Source organism: Triturus cristatus, chromosome 12 (genome assembly GCF_964204655.1).
Source record: "Triturus cristatus chromosome 12, aTriCri1.1, whole genome shotgun sequence".
Taxonomy (NCBI): domain Eukaryota; kingdom Metazoa; phylum Chordata; class Amphibia; order Caudata; family Salamandridae; genus Triturus; species Triturus cristatus.
In genome coordinates this window covers 724,814,637-724,839,902 of record NC_140595.1, presented here as the reverse complement: position 1 = coordinate 724,839,902, position 25,266 = coordinate 724,814,637, and the positions used below count along the sequence as shown (strand labels likewise).

The following is a 25,266-nucleotide window of genomic DNA, read 5'->3' as shown; positions in this document are numbered from 1 at the left end:
CCAGCTAATCACACGAACAGCAGAAAAGCAAGATAAATACACAGTTGAGGGGTGGGCTGCACGGTTATGTTTTTGAGTAAACATTGAAACTGACCTCAGTGGCTCATTAGCAGAGCTGCGGCTAATGACTGGTGCCAAATCATGATGAAGCAAGCACCATGGCTCGTAGGGGACCCACAACACGCTTTTCTTAGCTCACTGAATTAAAGTATAAACTTCCGCCGTGTGTGAGTGGTAAAGGCTTGTTAATATGGTTCCTTTTCCAATTCAAGTCTGACAACAAGAGGCAGGAACCACGTGGCTTCGGAAGCTCAGGAAAGTAGCCACCAACCACAGAGAAAGAGAGAACTGGCAGTATGAGAGGTGGAGAAAACAGAAGCGGGAGCAAGGAGCTCAAATGAGATTGATGGCGTTTAAATAGAGCGTGTAAAGGAACAGTTACACAGCTAAGAAATGGGAAAGACAGACTAGGGAAAAAAACACAGAAATAGCCTGTAGATGAAATTCTCTTCCTGGGACAGCAGGTTAAGAGAAATTACACATGGGGAGGTTAAGCATGTAACACGGGGGAGAATAAAAAAGAAAATGCAGTTTTATGAAGTGTGTTTGCCAATCCAGCCAGCACTTTTGTTCTATTTCTCTCTTTGCGTCTTTTATTGGTAAAGTAACTTTCAAGTGCATGCGCAGGTATGAATGAGAGAGCAACGGTATAATAATTTGAAGCGTTTACACCAGTGCTAAAGTAGGAATGAGGTGTAGCAAAGACATGAAAGAGGTAGCGATAACAAATATGTGGAGAGGCAATAGTGACACAAAAATAAGCCACCTATTTATAAAACTGAAATGGAAGAAATACTAAAGGTTAACTTCTGAAATTGTAGCCGATAATAAAAAGATTCTCGTTGTTGGCAGGATTCGAACCTGCGCGGGGATACCCCAATGGATTTCTAGTCCATCGCCTTAACCACTCGGCCACAACAACTTGCTGTAAGCTGCCTACAAATATTTTGTTTGAAAGTTTTGAAGTTTTCCCACATCAAAGTACTGATATTCTGCAATGAGCTTTTTAAAAACAATGTTTTTTTCATCATGCACGTTCTGTCCTAAAAATAAAAATTGCATGAGTATATCTCTGGATCTGTAAAAGGATACGCTTGCATTCAAACTCTCTTGTGGCACTCAAGTTTTTTGGACCCTGTTGCACTCTGTTTTTGCGCTGCTTTTAGTCTACGACCCATATTACAGAAGTCAACCATCTCTGAGTATTTGGGACTCCTTTGTAAGTGCCTTATCTTTAATCCTTGAAAAGCTCTATAATAAAGGGGTCTGTCAAAGATTGCTTGAATGGAAGATAAAAGAAGGCCCACTTGTCTCACCAAATGCAGTAGAGAAACCTGATGTTTTACTCATGTTATCCTTAGTTCAGTTTTTGTTAGACCTGGCATCCTTAAGGTGGCCTACCAGCAACCTTTTTGCTTTTCACCTCACGTTTTGCTGTATCTTTATGTTGGCCTTAGGACTCTAATCACTTTATCACTACTGTGAGAAAATGGCTCTGTATATACTGTTCCCAAATAGGTACAGTGTGCACAGAGTCCCCAGTCCCCAGAGGTTTGGCAGAGGCTAAAGTTAGATATAACCTTACTCTCTAAAGTGGTAGCTTGCCGAGCAGTAAGGCAGTATCAGAGTACAGTGTAAAACATTTGTTGTACACACTCAGTCAGCAAATGGTCTCACACACTCAAGAACTGAACTCTAGGCCATTGGTTTGCATAAAAAAGATATTGTTGTTTTATTTTAGAACCAACAATAGGTATCAAAATATACTTTCTCAGAATGAGATGCTTTAGTTAAATACTTTGCAATAGGCAATTGACTTTTGCAGGTCATAGTTACAGTTTATTGCAATAGGCAACACAATTTGAATCACAATAATACATTGAGCTCAATGGGAATTTTAAGTTATATCCAATTAATTACTTTCAGGATTACTTTTCTAAATCCAGGACTGGATCCTAGATTCAGTCCTGGGACAGTTCTTGGAAACAAGTGAGTAAATTCGTTTTAGTTACTGTTGTGATTTTTAAGCAATATTTTGCTATTTTAAAAGTTGACACTTAGAAACTTTTGCTGATCAAATTACCAATGTTATCCTATGGAAGGAAATTCACTTAGCAGGTAAGTGGGGTTATGGTCACTTTTTCTAGGTCAGTGTTGGATCCTAGATCCAGCACTACTGTACCACCTGTAAGCAGTTGAGAAACTATGTTTAAGTTATACAGGCGATTTTTAAGGAATATTTACATGTTTGCAAAATCGACACTTAGAAGAAATTTCACAGAAAAACAGTCAATGGTTTCCTATGGAAGAAAATTCAAGTTACGGGTAAAGTACGTTCTCGTTACTTTTGTAATCCAGTGCTGGGCTCCTAGGCTCAGTACTGGGACATCTATCTAAAACAGGTAAACAATTACGTTTTCACAGTTGGTACGATTTTTAAAGAATATTTGTAAGTTTCAAAAATCGACACTTAGAAAATTTTCAGCAAAAAGCAGGCAATGATATCCCATGGAAGGAAATTCGAGTTACTGGTAAGTACGGTTAAAATTACTTTTCAGGGTCAGTACCGAGCTCCAAGATGCAGCACTGAGGTCTCTCCTGATAACAGGTGAGTAAATCAGAATTCGTTGTTCGGCTGATTTTAGATGAATATTTTAAAGTTCCAAAACTCCACACCACTTAGAAGAATTTCCAAGTGAAACCACTCAATGTTAGCCTATGGAAGAAAAGTGAGTTATCGGCTTTTAGGTAAGTACTCGATTGGCAGAGTTATGGTTCTGGGCATAGACTCAGGGGTCTCCCAGGGGAGTCCCAGCCTACTTGCCAAGCCTTAAACTCCCCTTTTATTACATATAATTTACACCTAAGGTAGGCCCTAGGTAGTCCTAGGTGCATGATGCTATGTAAGTAAAAAATAAGATATGTACTTTGGTGGTTCGCGTGTCCTGTAAGTACCAAACAGTCTATTTCATTTTTCACTACTGTGAGGTCTACCCCTCTCATAGGTTAGCTCTGTGTATTCCCCTATACTTTTTATTTGGTAATTCCATATCGGAGAGGTGTAGCTTTATTTATTTATTGAAAATCCTACTTACTGGTGAGGTTGGATTTAACTTTACTATTTTAGAAATGCCACTTTTAGAGAGTGAACATTTCTCTGCACTTACTGCTCTATTTGCCTGAAACCTGGCCCCAATACACGTCTGGATTGGGCTGGGTGACAGCAAAATGTGTGCCTTCCCTCTAGAGAGCCACAACACAGGTCACTCAACTGCACCTGGGGGGTGAGCTCCGCTCCCCCTCCACCCCCAATAGGTTCAAGACCGATAATTTATGTAAGTAAATACATTATAGCTACAGCTTATAATCATGCGAGTTTAAATCATTTGTTGTTAGATGGTTTAAATATTTGAAAGGATCTGTTAATAGACATTTTACAAAAACCACTGGTACATTTGCTAATTCTGTAAAATTAACACCCAACTGCCGTGACATTGCCAACCACAATGCCGTGACTCGGATTCGAACCGAGGTTGCTGCGGCCACAACGCAGAGTACTAACCACTATACGATCACGGCGAGCTACTTGGGCTCAACGACATACAGTGACATGGAGAATTTATAATTCGGAACACTCAGGGCTGTTCCTGTGATAGGCTGGATGTATTCATTGCTTCCTCATTCGTCATTCAGAGGCTGCCTCTCCTCAGTGGTTGATAGGCTGAAACCGTTTCCTGGCCGCCTGCTTGTGAAATGCCAGGAGTCAAAGATCACACATTACACTTGCGGACCTGTGATGGGACACCAATGCAGAGAAACCCACCTGGCACAGACCTTCTATTCTGTCTATTAGACCTGCATCTTCCCTGCACCTTTCAAGCCATTTGTATGTGAAGCAAGAAAGAGTTAGAGAGTGATCCATCTACACTTTTATAGGGAGGATGTCGCCGTGAGCTCCTCCCAGCTAATCACACGAACAGCAGAAAAGCAAGATAAATACACAGTTGAGGGGTGGGCTGCATGGTTATGTTTTTGAGTAAATATTGAAACTGACCTCAGTGGCTCATTAGCAGAGCTGCGGCTAATGACTGGTGCCAAATCATGATGAAGCAAGCACCATGGCTCATAGGGGACCCACAACACACTTTTCTTAGCTCACTGAATTAAAGTATAAACCTCCGCCGTGTGTGAGTGGTAAAGGCTTGTTAATATGGTTCCTTTTCCAATTCAAGTCTGACAACAAGAGACAGGAACCACCTGGCTTCGGAAGCTCAGGAAAGTAGCCACCAACCACAGAGAAAGAGAGAACTGGCAGTATGAGAGGTGGAGAAAACAGAAGTGGGAGCAAGGAGCTCAAATGAGATTGATGGCGTTTAAATAGAGCGCGTAAAGGAACAGTTACACAGCTAAGAAATGGGAAAGACAGACTAGGGAAAAAAACACAGAAAGAGCCTGTAGATGAAATTCTCTTCCTGGGACAGCAGGTTAAGAGAAATTACACATGGGGAGGTTAAGCATGTAACACGGGGGAGAATAAAAAAGAAAATGCAGTTTTATGAAGTGTGTTTGCCAATCCAGCCAGCACTTTTGTTCTATTTCTCTCTTTGCGTCTTTTATTGGTAAAGTAACTTTCAAGTGCATGCGCAGGTATGAATGAGAGAGCAACGGTATAATAATTTGAAGCGTTTACACCAGTGCTAAAGTAGGAATGAGGTGTAGCAAAGACATGAAAGAGGTAGCGATAACAAATATGTGGAGAGGCAATAGTGACACAAAAATAAGCCACCTATTTATAAAACTGAAATGGAAGAAATACTAAAGGTTAACTTCTGAAATTGTAGCCGATAATAAAAAGATTCTCGTTGTTGGCAGGATTCGAACCTGCGCGGGGATACCCCAATGGATTTCTAGTCCATCACCTTAACCACTCGGCCACAACAACTTGCTGTAAGCTGCCTACAAATATTTTGTTTGAAAGTTTTGAAGTTTTCCCACATCAAAGTACTGATATTCTGCAATGCGCTTTTTAAAAACAATTTTTTTTTCATCATGCACGTTCTGTCCTAAAAATAAAAATTGCATTAGTATATCTCTGGATCTGTAAAAGGATACGCTTGCATTCAAACTCTCTTGTGGCACTCAAGTTTTTTGGACCCTGTTGCACTCTGTTTTTGCGCTGCTTTTAGTCTACGACCCATATTACAGAAGTCAACCATCTCTGAGTATTTGGGACTCCTTTGTAAGTGCCTTATCTTTAATCCTTGAAAAGCTCTATAATAAAGGGGTCTGTCAAAGATTGCTTGAATGGAAGATAAAAGAAGGCCCACTTATCTCACCAAATGCAGTAGAGAAACCTGATGTTTTACTCATGTTATCCTTAGTTCAGTTTTTGTTAGACCTGGCATCCTTAAGGTGGCCTACCAGCAACCTTTTTGCTTTTCACCTCACGTTTTGCTGTATCTTTATGTTGGCCTTAGGACTCTAATCACTTTATCACTACTGTGAGACAGTGGCTCTGTATATACTGTTCCCAAATAGGTACAGTGTGCACAGAGTCCCCAGTCCCCAGAGGTTTGGCAGAGGCTAAAGTTAGATATAACCTTACTCTCTAAAGTGGTAGCTTGCCGAGCAGTAAGGCAGTATCAGAGTACAGTGTAAAACATTTGTTGTACACACTCAGTCAGCAAATGGTCTCACACACTCAAGAACTGAACTCTAGGCCATTGGTTTGCATAAAAAAGATATTGTTGTTTTATTTTAGAACCAACAATAGGTATCAAAATATACTTTCTCAGAATGAGATGCTTTAGTTAAATACTTTGCAATAGGCAATTGACTTTTGCAGGTCATAGTTACAGTTTATTGCAATAGGCAACACAATTTGAATCACAATAATACATTGAGCTCAATGGGAATTTTAAGTTATATGCAATTAATTACTTTCAGGATTACTTTTCTAAATCCAGGACTGGATCCTAGATTCAGTCCTGGGACAGTTCTTGGAAACAAGTGAGTAAATTCGTTTTAGTTACTGTTGTGATTTTTAAGCAATATTTTGCTATTTTAAAAGTTGACACTTAGAAACTTTTGCTGATCAAATTACCAATGTTATCCTATGGAAGGAAATTCACTTAGCAGGTAAGTGGGGTTATGGTTACTTTTTCTAGGTCAGTGTTGGATCCTAGATCCAGCACTACTGTACCACCTGTAAGCAGTTGAGAAACTGCGTTTAAGTTATACAGGCGATTTTTAAGGAATATTTACATGTTTGCAAAATCGATACTTAGAAGAAATTTCACAGAAAAACAGTCAATGGTTTCCTATGGAAGAAAATTCAAGTTACGGGTAAAGTACGTTCTCGTTACTTTTGTAATCCAGTGCTGGGCTCCTAGGCTCAGTACTGGGACATCTATCTAAAACAGGTAAACAATTACGTTTTCACAGTTGGTACGATTTTTAAAGAATATTTGTAAGTTTCAAAAATCGACACTTAGAAAATTTTCAGCAAAAGCAGGCAATGATATCCCATGGTAGGAAATTCGAGTTACTGGTAAGTACGGTTAAAATTACTTTTCAGGGTCAGTACTGAGCTCCAAGATGCAGCACTGAGGTCTCTCCTGATAACAGGTGAGTAAATCAGAATTCGTTGTTCGGCTGATTTTAGATGAATATTTTAAAGTTCCAAAACTCCACACCACTTAGAAGAATTTCCAAGTGAAACCACTCAATGTTAGCTTATGGAAGAAAAGTGAGTTATCGGCTTTTAGGTAAGTACTCGACTGGCAGAGTTATGGTTCTGGGCATAGACTCAGGGGTCTCCCAGGGGAGTCCCAGCCTACTTGCCAAGCCTTAAACTCCCCTTATATTACATATATTTTACACCTAAGGTAGGCCCTAGGTAGTCCTAGGTGCATGATGCTATGTAAGTAAAGAATAAGATATGTACTTTGGTGGTTCGCGTGTCCTGTAAGTACCAAACAGTCTATTTCATTTTTCACTACTGTGAGGTCTACCCCTCTCATAGGTTAGCTCTGTGTATTCCCCTATACTTTTTATTTGGTAATTCCATATCGGAGAGGAGTAGCTTTATTTATTTATTGAAAATCCTACTTACTGGTGAGTTTGGATTTAACTTTACTATTTTAGAAATGCCACTTTTAGAGAGTGAACATTTCTCTGCACTTACTGCTCTATTTGCCTGAAACCTGGCCCCAATACACGTCTGGATTGGGCTGGGTGACAGCAAAATTTGTGCCTTCCCTCTAGAGAGCCACAACACAGGTCACTCAACTGCACCTGGGGGGTGAGCTCCGCTCCCCCTCCACCCCCAAGAGGTTCAAGAACGATAATTTATGTAAGTAAATACATTATAGCTACAGCTTATAATCATGCGAGTTTAAATCATTTGTTGTTAGATGGTTTAAATATTTGAAAGGATCTGTTTTTAATAGACATTTTACAAAAACCACTGGTACATTTGCTAATTCTGTAAAATTAACACCCAACTGCCGTGACATTCCCAACCACAATGCCGTGACTCGGATACGAACCGAGGTTGCTGCGGCCACAAGGCAGAGTACTAACCACTATACGATCACGGCGAGCTACTTGGGCTCAACGACATACAGTGACATGGAGAATTTATAATTCGGAACACTCAGGGCTGTTCCTGTGATAGGCTGGATGTATTCATTGCTTCCTCATTCCTCATTCAGAGGCTGCGTCTCCTCAGTGGTTGATAGGCTGAAACCGTTTCCTGGCCGCCTGCTTGTGAAATGCCAGGAGTCAAAGATCACACATTACACTTGCGGACCTGTGATGGGACACCAATGCAGAGAAACCCACCTAGCACAGGCCTTCTATTCTGTCTATTAGACCTGCATCTTCCCTGCACCTTTCAAGCCATTTGTATGTGAAGCAAGAAAGAGTTAGAGAGTGATCCATCTACACTTTTATAGGGAGGATGTCGCCGTAAGCTCCTCCCAGCTAATCACACGAACAGCAGAAAAGCAAGATAAATACACAGTTGAGGGGTGGGCTGCATGGTTATGTTTTTGAGTAAATATTGAAACTGACCTCAGTGGCTCATTAGCAGAGCTGCGGCTAATGACTGGTGCCAAATCATGATGAAGCAAGCACCATGGCTCGTAGGGGACCCACAACACGCTTTTCTTAGCTCACTGAATTAAAGTATAAACTTCCACCGTGTGTGAGTGGTAAAGGCTTGTTAATATGGTTCCTTTTCCAATTCAAGTCTGACAACAAGAGGCAGGAACCACGTGGCTTCGGAAGCTCAGGAAAGTAGCCACCAACCACAGAGAAAGAGAGAACTGGCAGTATGAGAGGTGGAGAAAACAGAAGCGGGAGCTAGGAGCTCAAATGAGATTGATGGCGTTTAAATAGAGCGCGTAAAGGAACAGTTACACAGCTAAGAAATGGGAAACACAGACTAGGGAAAAAAACACAGAAAGAGCCTGTAGATGAAATTCTCTTCCTGGGACAGCAGGTTAAGAGAAATTGCACATGGGGAGGTTAAGCATGTAACACGGGGGAGAATAAAAAAGAAAATGCAGTTTTATGAAGTGTGTTTGCCAATCCAGCCAGCACTTTTGTTCTATTTCTCTCTTTGCGTCTTTTATTGGTAAAGTAACTTTCAAGTGCATGCGCAGGTATGAATGAGAGAGCAACGGTATAATAATTTGAAGCGTTTACACCAGTGCTAAAGTAGGAATGAGGTGTAGCAAAGACATGAAAGAGGTAGCGATAACAAATATGTGGAGAGGCAATAGTGACACAAAAATAAGCCACCTATTTATAAAACTGAAATGGAAGAAATACTAAAGGTTAACTTCTGAAATTGTAGCCGATAATAAAAAGATTCTCGTTGTTGGCAGGATTCGAACCTGCGCGGGGATACCCCAATGGATTTCTAGTCCATCGCCTTAACCACTCGGCCACAACAACTTGCTGGAAGCTGCCTACAAATATTTTGTTTGAAAATTTTGAAGTTTTCCCACATCAAAGTACTGATATTCTGCAATGAGCTTTTTAAAAACAATGTTTTTTTCATCATGCACGTTCTGTCCTAAAAATAAAAATTGCATGAGTATATCTCTGGATCTGTAAAAGGATACGCTTGCATTCAAACTCTCTTGTGGCACTCAAGTTTTTTGGACCCTGTTGCACTCTGTTTTTGCGCTGCTTTTAGTCTACGACCCATATTACAGAAGTCAACCATCTCTGAGTATTTGGGACTCCTTTGTAAGTGCCTTATCTTTAATCCTTGAAAAGCTCTATAATAAAGGGGTCTGTCAAAGATTGCTTGAATGGAAGATAAAAGAAGGCCCACTTGTCTCACCAAATGCAGTAGAGAAACCTGATGTTTTACTCATGTTATCCTTAGTTCAGTTTTTGTTAGACCTGGCATCCTTAAGGTGGCCTACCAGCAACCTTTTTGCTTTTCACCTCACGTTTAGCTGTATCTTTATGTTGGCCTTAGGACTCTAATCACTCTATCACTACTGTGAGAAAGTGGCTCTGTATATACTGTTCCCAAATAGGTACAGTGTGCACAGAGTCCCCAGTCCCCAGAGGTTTGGCAGAGGCTAAAGTTAGATATAACCTTACTCTCTAAAGTGGTAGCTTGCCGAGCAGTAAGGCAGTATCAGAGTACAGTGTAAAACATTTGTTGTACACACTCAGTCAGCAAATGGTCTCACACACTCAAGAACTGAACTCTAGGCCATTGGTTTGCATAAAAAAGATATTGTTGTTTTATTTTAGAACCAACAATAGGTATCAAAATATACTTTCTCAGAATGAGATGCTTTAGTTAAATACTTTGCAATAGGCAATTGACTTTTGCAGGTCATAGTTACAGTTTATTGCAATAGGCAACACAATTTGAATCACAATAATACATTGAGCTCAATGGGAATTTTAAGTTATATGCAATTAATTACTTTCAGGATTACTTTTCTAAATCCAGGACTGGATCCTAGATTCAGTCCTGGGACAGTTCTTGGAAACAAGTGAGTAAATTCGTTTTAGTTACTGTTGTGATTTTTAAGCAATATTTTGCTATTTTAAAAGTTGACACTTCGAAACTTTTGCTGATCAAATTACCAATGTTATCCTATGGAAGGAAATTCACTTAGCAGGTAAGTGGGGTTATGGTTACTTTTTCTAGGTCAGTGTTGGATCCTAGATCCAGCACTACTGTACCACCTGTAAGCAGTTGAGAAACTGCGTTTAAGTTATACAGGCGATTTTTAAGGAATATTTACATGTTTGCAAAATCGACACTTAGAAGAAATTTCACAGAAAAACAGTCAATGGTTTCCTATGGAAGAAAATTCAAGTTACGGGTAAAGTACGTTCTCGTTACTTTTGTAATCCAGTGCTGGGCTCCTATGCTCAGTACTGGGACATCTATCTAAAACAGGTAAACAATTACGTTTTCACAGTTGGTACGATTTTTAAAGAATATTTGTAAGTTTCAAAAATCGACACTTAGAAAATTTTCAGCACAAAGCAGGCAATGATATCCCATGGAAGGAAATTCGAGTTACTGGTAAGTACGGTTAAATTTACTTTTCAGGGTCAGTACTGAGCTCCAAGATGCAGCACTGAGGTCTCTCCTGATAACAGGTGAGTAAATCAGAATTCGTTGTTCGGCTGATTTTAGATGAATATTTTAAAGTTCCAAAACTCCATACCACTTAGAAGAATTTCCAAGTGAAACCACTCAATGTTAGCCTATGGAAAAAAAGTGAGCTATCGGCTGGCAGAGTTATGGTTCTGGTTATGGTTCTGGGCATAGACTCAGGGGTCTCCCAGGGGAGTCCCAGCCTACTTGCCAAGCCATAAACTCCCCTTTTATTACATATAATTTACACCTAAGGTAGGCCCTAGGTAGTCCTAGGTGCATGATGCTATGTTAGTAAAAAATAAGATATGTACTTTGGTGGTTCGCGTGTCCTGTAAGTACCAAACAGTCTATTTCATGTTTCACTACTGTCAGGTCTACCCCTCTCATAGGTTAGCTCTGGGTATTCCCCTATACTTTTTATTTGGTAATTCCATATCGGAGAGGAGTAGCTTTATTTATTTATTGAAAATCCTACTTACTGGTGAGGTTGGATTTAACTTTACTATTTTAGAAATGCCACTTTTAGAGAGTGAACATTTCTCTGCACTTACTGCTCTATTTGCCTGAAACCTGGCCCCAATACACGTCTGGATTGGGCTGGGTGACAGCAAAATTTGTGCCTTCCCTCTAGAGAGCCACAACACAGGTCACTCAACTGCACCTGGGGGGTGAGCTCCGCTCCCCCTCCACCCCCAATAGGTTCAAGAACGATAACTTATGTAAGTAAATACATTATAGCTGCAGCTTATAATCATGCGAGTTTAAATCATTTGTTGTTAGATGGTTTAAATATTTGAAAGGATCTGTTTTTAATAGACATTTTACAAAAACCACTGGTACATTTGCTAATTCTGTAAAGTTAACACCCAACTGCCATGACATTGCCAACCACAATGCCGTGACTCGGATTCTAACCGAGGTTGCTGCGGCCACAACGCAGAGTACTAACCACTATACGATCACGGCGAGCTACTTGGGCTCAACGACATACAGTGACATGGAGAATTTATAATTCGGAACACTCAGGGCTGTTCCTGTGATAGGCTGGATGTATTCATTGCTTCCTCATTCCTCATTCAGAGGCTGCGTCTCCTCAGTGGTTGATAGGCTGAAACCGTTTCCTGGCCGCCTGCTTGTGAAATGCCAGGAGTCAAAGATCACACATTACACTTGCGGACCTGTGATGGGACACCAATGCAGAGAAACCCACCTGGCACAGACCTTCTATTCTGTCTATTAGACCTGCATCTTCCCTGCACCTTTCAAGCCATTTGTATGTGAAGCAAGAAAGAGTTAGAGAGTGATCCATCTACACTTTTATAGGGAGGATGTCGCCGTGAGCTCCTCCCAGCTAATCACACGAACAGCAGAAAAGCAAGATAAATACACAGTTGAGGGGTGGGCTGCATGGTTATGTTTTTGAGTAAATATTGAAACTGACCTCAGTGGCTCATTAGCAGAGCTGCGGCTAATGACTGGTGCCAAATCATGATGAAGCAAGCACCATGGCTCGTAGGGGACCCACAACACGCTTTTCTTAGCTCACTGAATTAAAGTATAAACTTCCGCCGTGTGTGAGTGGTAAAGGCTTGTTAATATAGTTCCTTTTCCAATTCAAGTCTGACAACAAGAGGCAGGAACCACGTGGCTTCGGAAGCTCAGGAAAGTAGCCACCAACCACAGAGAAAGAGAGAACTGGCAGTATGAGAGGTGGAGAAAACAGAAGCGGGAGCAAGGAGCTCAAATGAGATTGATGGCATTTAAATAGAGCGCGTAAAGGAACAGTTACACAGCTAAGAAATGGGAAAGACAGACTAGGGAAAAAAACACAGAAAGAGCCTGTAGATGAAATTCTCTTCCTGGGACAGCAGGTTAAGAGAAATTACACATGGGGAGGTTAAGCATGTAACAAGGGGGAGAATAAAAAAGAAAATGCAGTTTTATGAAGTGTGTTTGCCAATCCAGCCAGCACTTTTGTTCTATTTCTCTCTTTGCGTCTTTTATTGGTAAAGTAACTTTCAAGTGTATGCGCAGGTATGAATGAGAGAGCAACGGTATAATAATTTGAAGCGTTTACACCAGTGCTAAAGTAGGAATGAGGTATAGCAAAGACATGAAAGAGGTAGCGATAACAAATATGTAGAGAGGCAATAGTGACACAAAAATAAGCCACCTGTTTATAAAACTGAAATGGAAGAAATACTAAAGGTTAACTTCTGAAATTGTAGCCGATAATAAAAAGATTCTCGTTGTTGGCAGGATTCGAACCTGCGCGGGGATACCCCAATGGATTTCTAGTCCATCGCCTTAACCACTCGGCCACAACAACTTGCTGTAAGCTGCCTACAAATATTTTGTTTGAAAGTTTTGAATTTTTCCCACATCAAAGTACTGATATTCTGCAATGAGCTTTTTAAAAACAATGTTTTTTTCATCATGCACGTTCTGTCCTAAAAATAAAAATTGCATGAGTATATCTCTGGATCTGTAAAAGGATACGCTTGCATTCAAACTCTCTTGTGGCACTCAAGTTTTTTGGACCCTGTTGCACTCTGTTTTTGCGCTGCTTTTAGTCTACGACCCATATTACAGAAGTCAACCATCTCTGAGTATTTGGGACTCCTTTGTAAGTGCCTTATCTTTAATCCTTGAAAAGCTCTATAATAAAGGGGTCTGTCAAAGATTGCTTGAATGGAAGATAAAAGAAGGCCCACTTGTCTCACCAAATGCAGTAGAGAAACCTGATGTTTTACTCATGTTATCCTTAGTTCAGTTTTTGTTAGACCTGGCATCCTTAAGGTGGCCTACCAGCAACCTTTTTGCTTTTCACCTCACGTTTAGCTGTATCTTTATGTTGGCCTTAGGACTCTAATCACTCTATCACTACTGTGAGAAAGTGGCTCTGTATATACTGTTCCCAAATAGGTACAGTGTGCACAGAGTCCCCAGTCCCCAGAGGTTTGGCAGAGGCTAAAGTTAGATATAACCTTACTCTCTAAAGTGGTAGCTTGCCGAGCAGTAAGGCAGTATCAGAGTACAGTGTAAAACATTTGTTGTACACACTCAGTCAGCAAATGGTCTCACACACTCAAGAACTGAACTCTAGGCCATTGGTTTGCATAAAAAAGATATTGTTGTTTTATTTTAGAACCAACAATAGGTATCAAAATATACTTTCTCAGAATGAGATGCTTTAGTTAAATACTTTGCAATAGGCAATTGACTTTTGCAGGTCATAGTTACAGTTTATTGCAATAGGCAACACAATTTGAATCACAATAATACATTGAGCTCAATGGGAATTTTAAGTTATATGCAATTAATTACTTTCAGGATTACTTTTCTAAATCCAGGACTGGATCCTAGATTCAGTCCTGGGACAGTTCTTGGAAACAAGTGAGTAAATTCGTTTTAGTTACTGTTGTGATTTTTAAGCAATATTTTGCTATTTTAAAAGTTGACACTCTGAAACTTTTGCTGATCAAATTACCAATGTTATCCTATGGAAGGAAATTCACTTAGCAGGTAAGTGGGGTTATGGTTACTTTTTCTAGGTCAGTGTTGGATCCTAGATCCAGCACTACTGTACCACCTGTAAGCAGTTGAGAAACTGCGTTTCAGTTATACAGGCGATTTTTAAGGAATATTTACATGTTTGCAAAATCGACACTTAGAAGAAATTTCACAGAAAAACAGTCAATGGTTTCCTATGGAAGAAAATTCAAGTTACGTGTAAAGTACGTTCTCGTTACTTTTGTAATCCAGTGCTGGGCTCCTAGGCTCAGTACTGGGACATCTATCTAAAACAGGTAAACAATTACGTTTTCACAGTTGGTACGATTTTTAAAGAATATTTGTAAGTTTCAAAAATCGACACTTAGAACATTTTCAGCAAAAAGCAGGCAATGATATCCCATGGAAGGAAATTCGAGTTACTGGTAAGTACGGTTAAAATTACTTTTCAGGGTCAGTACTGAGCTCCAAGATGCAGCACTGAGGTCTCTCCTGATAACAGGTGAGTAAATCAGAATTCGTTGTTCGGCTGATTTTAGATGAATATTTTAAAGTTCCAAAACTCCACACCACTTAGAAGAATTTCCAAGTGAAACCACTCAATGTTAGCTTATGGAAGAAAAGTGAGTTATCGGCTTTTAGGTAAGTACTCGACTGGCAGAGTTATGGTTCTGGGCATAGACTCAGGGGTCTCCCAGGGGAGTCCCAGCCTACTTGCCAAGCCTTAAACTCCCCTTATATTACATATAATTTACACCTAAGGTAGGCCCTAGGTAGTCCTAGGTGCATGATGCTATGTAAGTAAAAAATAAGATATGTACTTTGGTGGTTCGCGTGTCCTGTAAGTACCAAACAGTCTATTTCATTTTTCACTACTGTGAGGTCTACCCCTCTCATAGGTTAGCTCTGTGTATTCCCCTATACTTTTAATTTGGTAATTCCATATCGGAGAGGAGTAGCTTTATTTATTTATTGAAAATCCTACTTACTGGTGAGGTTGGATTTAACTTTACTATTTTAGAAATGCCACTTTTAGAGAGTGAACATGTCTCTGCACTTACTGCTCTATTTGCCTGAAACCTGGCCCCAATACACGTCTGGATTGGGCTGGGTGACAGCAAAATGTGTGCCTTCCCTCTAGAGAGCCACAACACAGGTCACTCAACTGCACCTGGGGGGTGAGTACCGCTCCCCCTCCACCCCCAATAGGTTCAAGAACGATAATTTATGTAAGTAAATACATTATAGCTACAGCTTATAATCATGCAAGTTTAAATCATTTGTTGTTAGATGGTTTAAATATTTGAAAGGATCTGTTTTTAATAGACATTTTACAAACACCACTGGTACATTTGCTAATTCTGTAAAATTAACACCCAACTGCCGTGACATTGCCAACCACAATGCCGAGACTCGGATTCGAACCGAGGTTGCTGCGGCCACAACGCAGAGTACTAACCACTATACGATCACGGCGAGCTACTTGGGCTCGACGACATACAATGACATGGAGAATTTATAATTCGGAACACTCAGGGCTGTTCCTGTGATAGGCTGGATGTATTCATTGCTTCCTCATTCCTCATTCAGAGGCTGCGTCTCCTCAGTGGTTGATAGGCTGAAACCGTTTCCTGGCTGCCTGCTTGTGAAATGCCAGGAGTCAAAGATCACACATTACACTTGCGGACCTGTGATGGGACACCAATGCAGAGAAACCCACCTTGCACAGGCCTTCTATTCTGTCTATTAGACCTGCATCTTCCCTGCACCTTTCAAGCCATTTGTATGTGAAGCAAGAAAGAGTTAGAGAGTGATCCATCTACACTTTTATAGGGAGGATGTCGCCGTGAGCTCCTCCCAGCTAATCACACGAACAGCAGAAAAGCAAGATAAATACACAGTTGAGGGGTGGGCTGCATGGTTATGTTTTTGAGTAAATATTGAAACTGACCTCAGTGGCTCATTAGCAGAGCTGCGGCTAATGACTGGTGCCAAATCATGATGAAGCAAGCACCATGGCTCGTAGGGGACCCACAACACGCTTTTCTTAGCTCACTGAATTAAAGTATAAACTTCCGCCGTGTGTGAGTGGTAAAGGCTTGTTAATATGGTTCCTTTTCCAATTCAAGTCTGACAACAAGAGGCAGGAACCACGTGGCTTCGGAAGCTCAGGAAAGTAGCCACCAACCACAGAGAAAGAGAGAACTGGCAGTATGAGAGGTGGAGAAAACAGAAGCGGGAGCAAGGAGCTCAAATGAGATTGATGGCGTTTAAATAGAGCGCGTAAAGGAACAGTTACACAGCTAAGAAATGGGAAAGACAGACTAGGGAAAAAAACACAGAAAGAGCCTGTAGATGAAATTCTCTTCTGGGACAGCAGGTTAAGAGAAATTACACATGGGGAGGTTAAGCATGTAACACGGGGGAGAATAAAAAAGAAAATGCAGTTTTATGAAGTGTGTTTGCCAATCCAGCCAGCACTTTTGTTCTATTTCTCTCTTTGCGTCTTTTATTGGTAAAGTAACTTTCAAGTGCATGCGCAGGTATGAATGAGAGAGCAACCGTATAATAATTTGAAGCGTTTACACCAGTGCTAAAGTAGGAATGAGGTGTAGCAAAGACATGAAAGAGGTAGCGATAACAAATATGTGGAGAGGCAATAGTGACACAAAAATAAGCCACCTATTTATAAAACTGAAATGGAAGAAATACTAAAGGTTAACTTCTGAAATTGTAGCCGATAATAAAAAGATTCTCGTTGTTGGCAGGATTCGAACCTGCGCGGGGATACCCCAATGGATTTCTAGTCCATCGCCTTAACCACTCGGCCACAACAACTTGCTGTAGGCTGCCTACAAATATTTTGTTTGAAAGTTTTGAAGTTTTCCCACATCAAAGTACTGATATTCTGCAATGCGCTTTTTAAAAACAATGTTTTTTTCATCATGCACGTTCTGTCCTAAAAACAAAAATTGCATGAGTATATCTCTGGATCTGTAAAAGGATACGCTTGCATTCAAACTCTCTTGTGGCACTCAAGTTTTTTGGACCCTGTTGCACTCTGTTTTTGCGCTGCTTTTAGTCTACGACCCATATTACAGAAGTCAACCATCTCTGAGTATTTGGGACTCCTTTGTAAGTGCCTTATCTTTAATCCTTGAAAAGCTCTATAATAAAGGGGTCTGTCAAAGATTGCTTGAATGGAAGATAAAAGAAGGCCCACTTGTCTCACCAAATGCAGTAGAGAAACCTGATGTTTTACTCATGTTATCCTTAGTTCAGTTTTTGTTAGACCTGGCATCCTTAAGGTGGCCTACCAGCAACCTTTTTGCTTTTCACCTCACGTTTTGCTGTATCTTTATGTTGGCCTTAGGACTATAATCACTTTATCACTACTGTGAGAAAGTGGCTCTGTATATACTGTTCCCAAATAGGTACAGTGTGCACAGAGTCCCCAGTCCCCAGAGGTTTGGCAGAGGCTAAAGTTAGATATAACCTTACTCTCTAAAGTGGTAGCTTGCCGAGCAGTAAGGCAGTTTTAGAGTACAGTGTAAAACATTTGTTGTACACACTCAGTCAGCAAATGGTCTCACACACTCAAGAACTGAACTCTAGGCCATTGGTTTGCATACAAAAGATATTGTTGTTTTATTTTAGAACCAACAATAGGTATCAAAATATACTTTCTCAGAATGAGATGCTTTAGTTAAATACTTTGCAATAGGCAATTGACTTTTGCAGGTCATAGTTACAGTTTATTGCAATAGGCAACACAATTTGAATCACAATAATACATTGAGCTCAATGGGAATTTTAAGTTATATGCAATTAATTACTTTCAGGATTACTTTTCTAAATCCAGGACTGGATCCTAGATTCAGTCCTGGGACAGTTCTTGGAAACAAGTGAGTAAATTCGTTTTAGTTACTGTTGTGATTTTTAAGCAATATTTTGCTATTTTAAAAGTTGACACTTAGAAACTTTTGCTGATCAAATTACCAATGTTATCCTATGGAAGGAAATTCACTTAGCAGGTAAGTGGGGTTATGGTTACTTTTTCTAGGTCAGTGTTGGATCCTAGATCCAGCACTACTGTACCACCTGTAAGCAGTTGAGAAACTGCGTTTAAGTTATACAGGCGATTTTTAAGGAATATTTACATGTTTGCAAAATCGACACTTAGAAGAAATTTCACAGAAAAACAGTCAATGGTTTCCTATGGAAGAAAATTCAAGTTACGGGTAAAGTACGTTCTCGTTACTTTTGTAATCCAGTGCTGGGCTCCTAGGCTCAGTACTGGGACATCTATCTAAAACAGGTAAACAATTACGTTTTCACAGTTGGTACGATTTTTAAAGAATATTTGTAAGTTTCAAAAATCGACACTTAGAAAATTTTCAGCAAAAAGCAGGCAATGATATCCCATGGAAGGAAATTCGAGTTACTGGTAAGTACGGTTAAAATTACTTTTCAGGGTCAGTACCGAGCTCCAAGATGCAGCACTGAGGTCTCTCCTGATAACAGGTGAGTAAATCAGAATTCGTTGTTCGGCTGATTTTAGATGAATATTTTAAAGTTCCAAAACTCCACACCACTTAGAAGAATTTCCAAGTGAAACCACTCAATGTTAGCCTATGGAAGAAAGGTGAGTTATCGGCTTTTAGGTAAGTACTCGACTGGCAGAGTTATGGTTCTGGGCATAGACTCAGGGGTCTCCCAGGGGAGTCCCAGCCTACTTGCCAAGCCTTAAACTCCCCTTTTATTACATATAATTTACACCTAAGGTAGGCCCTAGGTAGTCCTAGGTGCATGATGCTATGTAAGTAAAAAATAAGATATGTACTTTGGTGGTTCGCGTGTCCTGTAAGTACCAAACAGTCTATTTCATTTTTCACTACTGTGAGGTCTACCCCTCTCATAGGTTAGATCTGGGTATTCCCCTATACTTTTAATTTGGTAATTCCATATCGGAGAGGAGTAGCTTTATTTATTTATTGAAAATCCTACTTACTGGTGAGGTTGGATTTAACTTTACTATTTTAGAAATGCCACTTTTAGAGAGTGAACATTTCTCTGCACTTACTGCTCTATTTGCCTGAAACCTGGCCCCAATACACGTCTGGATTGGGCTGGGTGACAGCAAAATTTGTGCCTTCCCTCTGGAGAGCCACAACACAGGTCACTCAACTGCACCTGGGGGGTGAGCTCCGCTCCCCCTCCACCCCCAATAGGTTCAAGAACGATAATTTATGTAAGTAAATACATTATAGCTACAGCTTATAATCATGCGAGTTTAAATCATTTGTTGTTAGATGGTTTAAATATTTGAAAGGATCTGTTTTTAATAGACATTTTACAAAAACCACTGGTACATTTGCTAATTCTGTAAAATTAACACCCAACTGCCGTGACATTGCCAACCACAATACCGTGACTCGGATTCGAACCGAGGTTGCTGCGGCCACAACCCAGAGTACTGACCACTATACGATCACGGCGAGCTACTTGGGCTCAACGACATACAGTGACATGGAGAATTTATAATTCGGAACACTCAGGGCTGTTCCTGTGATAGGCTGGATGTATTCATTGCTTCCTCATTCCTCATTCAGAGGCTGCGTCTCCTCAGTGGTTGATAGGCTGAAACCGTTTCCTGGCCGCCTGCTTGTGAAATGCCAGGAGTCAAAGATCACACATTACACTTGCGGACCTGTGATGGGACACCAATGCAGAGAAACCCACCTGGCACAGACCTTCTATTCTGTCTATTAGACCTGCATCTTCCCTGCACCTTTCAAGCCATTTGTATGTGAAGCAAGAAAGAGTTAGAGAGTGATCCATCTACACTTTTATAGGGAGGATGTCGCCGTGAGCTCCTCCCAGCTAATCACACGAACAGCAGAAAAACAAGATAAATACACAGTTGAGGGGTGGGCTGCATGGTTATGTTTTTGAGTAAATATTGAAACTGACCTCAGTGGCTCATTAGCAGAGCTGCGGCTAATGACTGGTGCCAAATCATGATGAAGCAAGCACCATGGCTCGTAGGGGACCCACAACACGCTTTTCTTAGCTCACTGAATTAAAGTATAAACTTCCGCCGTGTGTGAGTGGTAAAGGCTTGTTAATATGGTTCCTTTTCCAATTCAAGTCTGACAACAAGAGGCAGGAACCACGTGGCTTCGGAAGCTCAGGAAAGTAGCCACCAACCACAGAGAAAGAGAGAACTGGCAGTATGAGAGGTGGAGAAAACAGAAGCGGGAGCAAGGAGCTCAAATGAGATTGATGGCGTTTAAATAGAGCGCGTAAAGGAACAGTTACACAGCTAAGAAATGGGAAAGACAGACTAGGGAAAAAAACACAGAAAGAGCCTGTAGATGAAATTCTCTTCCTGGGACAGCAGGTTAAGAGAAATTACACATGGGGAGGTTAAGCATGTAACACAGGGGAGAATACAAAAGAAAATGCAGTTTTATGAAGTGTGTTTGCCAATCCAGCCAGCACTTTTGTTCTATTTCTCTCTTTGCGTCTTTTATTGGTAAAGTAACTTTCAAGTGCATGCGCAGGTATGAATGAGAGAGCAACCGTATAATAATTTGAAGCGTTTACACCAGTGCTAAAGTAGGAATGAGGTGTAGCAAAGACATGAAAGAGGTAGCGATAACAAATATGTGGAGAGGCAATAGTGACACAAAAATAAGCCACCTATTTATAAAACTGAAATGGAAGAAATACTAAAGGTTAACTTCTGAAATTGTAGCCGATAATAAAAAGATTCTCGTTGTTGGCAGGATTCGAACCTGCGCGGGGATACCCCAATGGATTTCTAGTCCATCGCCTTAACCACTCGGCCACAACAACTTGCTGTAGGCTGCCTACAAATATTTTGTTTGAAAGTTTTGAAGTTTTCCCACATCAAAGTACTGATATTCTGCAATGCGCTTTTTAAAAACAATGTTTTTTTCATCATGCACGTTCTGTCCTAAAAACAAAAATTGCATGAGTATATCTCTGGATCTGTAAAAGGATACGCTTGCATTCAAACTCTCTTGTGGCACTCAAGTTTTTTGGACCCTGTTGCACTCTGTTTTTGCGCTGCTTTTAGTCTACGACCCATATTACAGAAGTCAACCATCTCTGAGTATTTGGGACTCCTTTGTAAGTGCCTTATCTTTAATCCTTGAAAAGCTCTATAATAAAGGGGTCTGTCAAAGATTGCTTGAATGGAAGATAAAAGAAGGCCCACTTGTCTCACCAAATGCAGTAGAGAAACCTGATGTTTTACTCATGTTATCCTTAGTTCAGTTTTTGTTAGACCTGGCATCCTTAAGGTGGCCTACCAGCAACCTTTTTGCTTTTCACCTCACGTTTTGCTGTATCTTTATGTTGGCCTTAGGACTCTAATCACTTTATCACTACTGTGAGAAAGTGGCTCTGTATATACTGTTCCCAAATAGGTACAGTGTGCACAGAGTCCCCAGTCCCCAGAGGTTTGGCAGAGGCTAAAGTTAGATATAACCTTACTCTCTAAAGTGGTAGCTTGCCGAGCAGTAAGGCAGTATCAGAGTACAGTGTAAAACATTTGTTGTACACACTCAGTCAGCAAATGGTCTCACACACTCAAGAACTGAACTCTAGGCCATTGGTTTGCATACAAAAGATATTGTTGTTTTATTTTAGAACCAACAATAGGTATCAAAATATACTTTCTCAGAATGAGATGCTTTAGTTAAATACTTTGCAATAGGCAATTGACTTTTGCAGGTCATAGTTACAGTTTATTGCAATAGGCAACACAATTTGAATCACAATAATACATTGAGCTCAATGGGAATTTTAAGTTATATGCAATTAATTACTTTCAGGATTACTTTTCTAAATCCAGGACTGGATCCTAGATTCAGTCCTGGGACAGTTCTTGGAAACAAGTGAGTAAATTCGTTTTAGTTACTGTTGTGATTTTTAAGCAATATTTTGCTATTTTAAAAGTTGACACTTAGAAACTTTTGCTGATCAAATTACCAATGTTATCCTATGGAAGGAAATTCACTTAGCAGGTAAGTGGGGTTATGGTTACTTTTTCTAGGTCAGTGTTGGATCCTAGATCCAGCACTACTGTACCACCTGTAAGCAGTTGAGAAACTGCGTTTAAGTTATACAGGCGATTTTTAAGGAATATTTACATGTTTGCAAAATCGACACTTAGAAGAAATTTCACAGAAAAACAGTCAATGGTTTCCTATGGAAGAAAATTCAAGTTACGGGTAAAGTACGTTCTCGTTACTTTTGTAATCCAGTGCTGGGCTCCTAGGCTCAGTACTGGGACATCTATCTAAAACAGGTAAACAATTACGTTTTCACAGTTGGTACGATTTTTAAAGAATATTTGTAAGTTTCAAAAATCGACACTTAGAAAATTTTCAGCAAAAAGCAGGCAATGATATCCCATGGAAGGAAATTCGAGTTACTGGTAAGTACGGTTAAAATTACTTTTCAGGGTCAGTACCGAGCTCCAAGATGCAGCACTGAGGTCTCTCCTGATAACAGGTGAGTAAATCAGAATTCGTTGTTCGGCTGATTTTAGATGAATATTTTAAAGTTCCAAAACTCCACACCACTTAGAAGAATTTCCAAGTGAAACCACTCAATGTTAGCCTATGGAAGAAAGGTGAGTTATCGGCTTTTAGGTAAGTACTCGACTGGCAGAGTTATGGTTCTGGGCATAGACTCAGGGGTCTCCCAGGGGAGTCCCAGCCTACTTGCCAAGCCTTAAACTCCCCTTTTATTACATATAATTTACACCTAAGGTAGGCCCTAGGTAGTCCTAGGTGCATGATGCTATGTAAGTAAAAAATAAGATATGTACTTTGGTGGTTCGCGTGTCCTGTAAGTACCAAACAGTCTATTTCATTTTTCACTACTGTGAGGTCTACCCCTCTCATAGGTTAGATCTGGGTATTCCCCTATACTTTTAATTTGGTAATTCCATATCGGAGAGGAGTAGCTTTATTTATTTATTGAAAATCCTACTTACTGGTGAGGTTGGATTTAACTTTACTATTTTAGAAATGCCACTTTTAGAGAGTGAACATTTCTCTGCACTTACTGCTCTATTTGCCTGAAACCTGGCCCCAATACACGTCTGGATTGGGCTGGGTGACAGCAAAATTTGTGCCTTCCCTCTGGAGAGCCACAACACAGGTCACTCAACTGCACCTGGGGGGTGAGCTCCGCTCCCCCTCCACCCCCAATAGGTTCAAGAACGATAATTTATGTAAGTAAATACATTATAGCTACAGCTTATAATCATGCGAGTTTAAATCATTTGTTGTTAGATGGTTTAAATATTTGAAAGGATCTGTTTTTAATAGACATTTTACAAAAACCACTGGTACATTTGCTAATTCTGTAAAATTAACACCCAACTGCCGTGACATTGCCAACCACAATACCGTGACTCGGATTCGAACCGAGGTTGCTGCGGCCACAACCCAGAGTACTGACCACTATACGATCACGGCGAGCTACTTGGGCTCAACGACATACAGTGACATGGAGAATTTATAATTCGGAACACTCAGGGCTGTTCCTGTGATAGGCTGGATGTATTCATTGCTTCCTCATTCCTCATTCAGAGGCTGCGTCTCCTCAGTGGTTGATAGGCTGAAACCGTTTCCTGGCCGCCTGCTTGTGAAATGCCAGGAGTCAAAGATCACACATTACACTTGCGGACCTGTGATGGGACACCAATGCAGAGAAACCCACCTGGCACAGACCTTCTATTCTGTCTATTAGACCTGCATCTTCCCTGCACCTTTCAAGCCATTTGTATGTGAAGCAAGAAAGAGTTAGAGAGTGATCCATCTACACTTTTATAGGGAGGATGTCGCCGTGAGCTCCTCCCAGCTAATCACACGAACAGCAGAAAAACAAGATAAATACACAGTTGAGGGGTGGGCTGCATGGTTATGTTTTTGAGTAAATATTGAAACTGACCTCAGTGGCTCATTAGCAGAGCTGCGGCTAATGACTGGTGCCAAATCATGATGAAGCAAGCACCATGGCTCGTAGGGGACCCACAACACGCTTTTCTTAGCTCACTGAATTAAAGTATAAACTTCCGCCGTGTGTGAGTGGTAAAGGCTTGTTAATATGGTTCCTTTTCCAATTCAAGTCTGACAACAAGAGGCAGGAACCACGTGGCTTCGGAAGCTCAGGAAAGTAGCCACCAACCACAGAGAAAGAGAGAACTGGCAGTATGAGAGGTGGAGAAAACAGAAGCGGGAGCAAGGAGCTCAAATGAGATTGATGGCGTTTAAATAGAGCGCGTAAAGGAACAGTTACACAGCTAAGAAATGGGAAAGACAGACTAGGGAAAAAAACACAGAAAGAGCCTGTAGATGAAATTCTCTTCCTGGGACAGCAGGTTAAGAGAAATTACACATGGGGAGGTTAAGCATGTAACACAGGGGAGAATACAAAAGAAAATGCAGTTTTATGAAGTGTGTTTGCCAATCCAGCCAGCACTTTTGTTCTATTTCTCTCTTTGCGTCTTTTATTGGTAAAGTAACTTTCAAGTGCATGCGCAGGTATGAATGAGAGAGCAACCGTATAATAATTTGAAGCGTTTACACCAGTGCTAAAGTAGGAATGAGGTGTAGCAAAGACATGAAAGAGGTAGCGATAACAAATATGTGGAGAGGCAATAGTGACACAAAAATAAGCCACCTATTTATAAAACTGAAATGGAAGAAATACTAAAGGTTAACTTCTGAAATTGTAGCCGATAATAAAAAGATTCTCGTTGTTGGCAGGATTCGAACCTGCGCGGGGATACCCCAATGGATTTCTAGTCCATCGCCTTAACCACTCGGCCACAACAACTTGCTGTAGGCTGCCTACAAATATTTTGTTTGAAAGTTTTGAAGTTTTCCCACCTCAAAGTACTGATATTCTGCAATGCGCTTTTTAAAAACAATGTTTTTTTCATCATGCACGTTCTGTCCTAAAAACAAAAATTGCATGAGTATATCTCTGGATCT

The 25,266-nt window shown here is 40.5% G+C and overlaps 9 non-coding genes across 9 annotated transcripts; all 9 read right to left on the bottom strand.

Moving 5' to 3' along the window:
• Window positions 1-900: 900 nt before the first annotated feature.
• On the bottom strand, window positions 901-982 carry TRNAS-AGA (transfer RNA serine (anticodon AGA)). The gene has a single exon. It is a non-coding gene; the product is annotated as a tRNA-Ser (tRNA).
• A 2,585-nt stretch (window positions 983-3,567) lies between these two features.
• TRNAH-GUG (transfer RNA histidin (anticodon GUG)) lies at window positions 3,568-3,639 on the bottom strand. Its single transcript has one exon. It is a non-coding gene; the product is annotated as a tRNA-His (tRNA).
• A 1,281-nt stretch (window positions 3,640-4,920) lies between these two features.
• TRNAS-AGA (transfer RNA serine (anticodon AGA)) lies at window positions 4,921-5,002 on the bottom strand. Its single transcript has one exon. It is a non-coding gene; the product is annotated as a tRNA-Ser (tRNA).
• Window positions 5,003-8,942: 3,940 nt separating this feature from the next.
• On the bottom strand, window positions 8,943-9,024 carry TRNAS-AGA (transfer RNA serine (anticodon AGA)). Its single transcript has one exon. It is a non-coding gene; the product is annotated as a tRNA-Ser (tRNA).
• A 3,934-nt stretch (window positions 9,025-12,958) lies between these two features.
• Window positions 12,959-13,040, bottom strand: TRNAS-AGA (transfer RNA serine (anticodon AGA)). Its single transcript has one exon. It is a non-coding gene; the product is annotated as a tRNA-Ser (tRNA).
• A 2,588-nt stretch (window positions 13,041-15,628) lies between these two features.
• TRNAH-GUG (transfer RNA histidin (anticodon GUG)) lies at window positions 15,629-15,700 on the bottom strand. Its single transcript has one exon. It is a non-coding gene; the product is annotated as a tRNA-His (tRNA).
• Window positions 15,701-16,980: 1,280 nt separating this feature from the next.
• Window positions 16,981-17,062, bottom strand: TRNAS-AGA (transfer RNA serine (anticodon AGA)). The gene has a single exon. It is a non-coding gene; the product is annotated as a tRNA-Ser (tRNA).
• A 3,941-nt stretch (window positions 17,063-21,003) lies between these two features.
• TRNAS-AGA (transfer RNA serine (anticodon AGA)) lies at window positions 21,004-21,085 on the bottom strand. The gene has a single exon. It is a non-coding gene; the product is annotated as a tRNA-Ser (tRNA).
• Window positions 21,086-25,026: 3,941 nt separating this feature from the next.
• TRNAS-AGA (transfer RNA serine (anticodon AGA)) lies at window positions 25,027-25,108 on the bottom strand. The gene has a single exon. It is a non-coding gene; the product is annotated as a tRNA-Ser (tRNA).
• Window positions 25,109-25,266: the final 158 nt, after the last annotated feature.